This window comes from Macrobrachium nipponense, chromosome 46 (genome assembly GCF_015104395.2).
Source record: "Macrobrachium nipponense isolate FS-2020 chromosome 46, ASM1510439v2, whole genome shotgun sequence".
NCBI lineage: Eukaryota > Metazoa > Arthropoda > Malacostraca > Decapoda > Palaemonidae > Macrobrachium > Macrobrachium nipponense.
Genome location: NC_061106.1, coordinates 7,849,067 through 7,853,236, shown reverse-complemented (window position 1 = coordinate 7,853,236; position 4,170 = coordinate 7,849,067).

Here is a 4,170-nt window from a genome sequence, read left to right as displayed (position 1 = left end):
TGTTCGATGTGACGTCAGAAGCGGAGAAACAGGGAGAAAAGTCAGAACTATGCCGCGCGGTTTCTCCGCTTCTGACGTCACATTGAACAGAGTTAGTCGAGCAAAGCTCGGTCGTGTGGACGGGGCTTAGGGATTCCTTTTATTTGTGAAAATCTAAAACAAAGCCAATGGAGAGGTCAATAGGATTTATGGTATTCTGTGGTCAATGGGCTCATTTAATGGGTCCCAGAGGATAAAAGTTTATCTTAAATTCGATTTAAGTATGGTAGGTCATTGAAAAAATAAGTCTTCTCAAATATACAGAATTTTTCTTTCATCAGTCTTTTTATTAATGGTTAAAAGAAATACTGCAGTATAAGATTATTTAAACAATTTAAGGAAAACAAAAATTTGTTAACAATTATGTTTATTTTTCATCAATAGGTACAGAAATCATTAACCTTCTTCAAAGCTCTTCCTTATAAACTATGAAGACCATACTTTTAATAACACACACCCACACAGAATTCATCCATAACTATGTTAATACAGCGTCAATTAAATTTTATTCATTCAAGTATAAAGAAAATTATATTAAACCCATGCGTATAACACACACACACACACACACACTCTCTCTTCATGGCCATAAAAACATTGCTATTATGAAGAGTCGTCGTCGTTGTCGTCTTCGTCGTCGATAGAGGATTCGAGATCAATAACAAATGAGTATGAATTTATCCATTGCAATATCCTTCTTTGCGTCTTCATGTTGCAGAGCCTCAGCATGTTTAACTGCTTTACTCCAGTTTTCTACAGTTATCGTATCAAGTGATTCCTGCACTAGTTTTTTTCAAATCTGTCCTAATGAAATTATTTCTTCTCGCAATATAGCTCTTAACTTGGTCCCATATAAGTTCAATCTGAGTGTATTGACAGTAATAAGGTGGAAAACGGATCACTTTATGACTATACTCTGCGGCAATTTTATCAATCACTGGTTTTCTATATTCCGTGTGCGCATTCTCACCATTTGTAACAGTAAACTCTTTAGCAAATGTTTTCCTGGATTCTCCCCATTTCTGACGAGCCATTCTGGGATAGTAGCTTTTTTAGATGAAGTTGTTGGCGGATTGTCTATTTTTACGGAGTGGTAGGGGGCATTATCCTTAACTATAACAGACGATGCGGGAATGTTGGGAATAAGTTGTGTGCGGAACCACTTTTCGAACACACGGCCGTTCAACTGATTAGGATAATCGCCATTGTTTTTAGCAAGGAATGTCAATTGCACATTCTGAACAAAACAGTCTTTGGAGCCTGCATGTAAAACTATAAAACAGCCCCCTTTCCCAGTTGGTTGTTTAAGGCCTGTTGCTTTTGAGGAGCTGGTATCTGTACAGCATCTACCGACACTGTAGTTTTGCTTCACCCAGGTTTCGTTTAAATATATAATTGGACGTTCTTTATTTTTTGCATCTCTTATTTTTCGTAAAAAATTTGTCCGTTGAGACAGATCATCTCTATTAAGAACGGTCGACCGTTCACTTTTGCATAGCGAAACCCGATTTTTCTTATCACTTTTCGAAGAGACTTTACTTCCATTAAAACTGATACTTTCCTTCATTGCTCCCAGCACTTTGTCCAGATTAAGAATTTCCTTCAGATCATAAAAACCAAGAATTATTCTCCGCCAGAAAATTTTTGTCAAAATCATCCAAGTCAGTCACAGGGACTCACTGTAATTTTTTTCTTTTTTTGGAAAACCACAATATTTTCCGCCTCTTGCTTCCTTGCTAGTCTGCGAATAGTAATTTGACACTTTTGTTCCTTCAGATGTTCTTTGGATAGCCTTTAAAACATCAGTTACAGGACCTCCTCGTTTTTCTAAAATAAAATATTTCACGACATTGTAGACTATCTCCTTGGCCTAGGGTGGTAGGCGAAGCAGTTTCCTCGAGTCAGTTGGGTTGGTCTGGTCCATACTTCTTACAGTGGCTGATCGCGAGCGAACATCCTTTAATGATACTGTTGTTGAAGATTAAGCCAGCCTTGTGCTGGCACGGGCTCTTGCTCCTAGAGCAGCCCGTAACTGGATTATCTGTAAAGATACAAACAGTGCTTTTGGCGGTTAGTTGTAGAAAGGAAATAGGGTGACAGGCAGGATTGCAACCCCTTTGAACCTTCAGTAGGAGAGAAAGTATTATAGCAGTGACACTCAGCCTAGTTGGAGAGTGCTGAGTAGGAAAAGTGTGTTTTAGTTTGAGGGAAAGGGGGTAATAAAAAAAAAAAAAAAAAAAAAAATTGGATGGGAGTTACCTATAACATTTCAGGCACCATATATGTATTTGTGTATCATCTTTATATATGGCAATATATATCAAACCAACATTAAGTATAATAGTATATAAACAATCATGTACACGCCTACTCAAACTTATGTTCCCAAAGATGTGAATGGCTCCTATTGCAAACTGAAGTAGAGGGGATGTGCATTGTGCAGATTGTGGTTTTAACCACAGAATAATTTTCTCTGGGAGGTTGGTAAGACAACAGGAGATTCCCATGTGTCCACGTAGATTTGCCGTGTAATTCCTCTTTTTACCTGGGAGGTGGGTGAGACTGCTTCATGTGTCCCTTTGTTACTTAGGATGTGTGGGTGATCTGTGCGGTGTCAACTCATTTTCGGTAAGGTTCGACCTGAGTGTCTCTCTGGGAAGTCTAGTGGGTAGTTTCCAATTTGAGTGCTCGAGGGGTAGATTGCCTCTGTCACAGTACTGACATGGCCTGCCCTCATTACCAATCATTTGCCAGGATACTGGCCATGACTCAAATTCTCTTACCAATCATAAGACCTTTAAACTCAAGAGCTGGCAACGTCGGAGAAAAAATATGCCATATCTTCCTTTTTTAGCAATGAAACAGGTTTTAACCATGAATAGACGAACCAAGATATATTCAAAATATCTGTTGCACACAAAGCACAATTTCGAAAAATGAAAAAAAAGTTTTCAATAGACTCCATGAATCTAATACACGAAAATTGGCAACGTACGATATCGGTACAAGCCACAACCAAGCGAACTTAGAAAAGTAAGCGCAGCATAATCCAGATTAGAACTAATAAGACCAATCTCAAAATCTCTCACCCTTGAATCTTAAAAATAAAAACGTTAACAGCTCATGTACCTTTTTTCTGACAATCAGGGTAAATTTTGTGGTTACCAACATTGGTAATTATAGGATGTTGCGCACACACTGGAATCTTAATCATGAATCTACGGTTACAGAATGATTTATTCTCAAAACCTGTTTTATCACACTTAAAACTATAATTAGATAAGGCTCGCTTTTGTAACAGATGGATAAAGGAGTATCCCACGAACTAATCACACAATTACTCCAAATCCTTTAGTATGGCATTCTAAGCTCTTCAGAGCAAGGTCACCTGGAAGTCATGAAAAGCAACAGGAAAAACTTTGGATAAAACTAAATTAAAAGCAAACCTTAATACAAAGTAGAAAAAAATTAAAATTTAACGTATATTGTTGCTCACTATGTAAGTTTTCTTTTATGCAAAATATTTTCGAATTACAAGACAAATCAAACATCAAACCTTCAAAATACTAACTACCAAATATCTAAAAAGTCACAACCATTGATTTTAAGACTAAGATTTCATAATCCAAAACTATAAATGAAATGGGGGCTTTAAAACCAAAAACACTAATCCAGAAATAATAATTCTGGTTTTCTTATAAAGATCAAATTGACCTAAACTGAAAACTTAAGTTACATATGAAAAACAGACCAAACTAAAATAGGACAAAAAATAGCTTTCGAAATCATAGTATTAGGGTGAGAAGTAACTAAAACCACAGTGGATTAAGCTAATTCAATAGCCATAAAAAAAAACTTCACATATGGCTTATTAACTAAGTTAACTGTTAAGACAGGAACTCAATAGACCAGTTTTATATAAACCATCTGGTTTAAACAATCCATTGCAGAAGTACAAAACATTAGGTGCGACGTTAATCTACTGAAATCGCTAGATTATCAGTTTAAGAAATTACTAGTAATAGTAAAGTTAATTAAAACTCACTGTCAACTACAACGGAAAAAACAAAAAAACTCCAAGGACTCTCACAGTAGGCCAGCACGCCTACTATGCAAGCCCTTAGGAGCGCC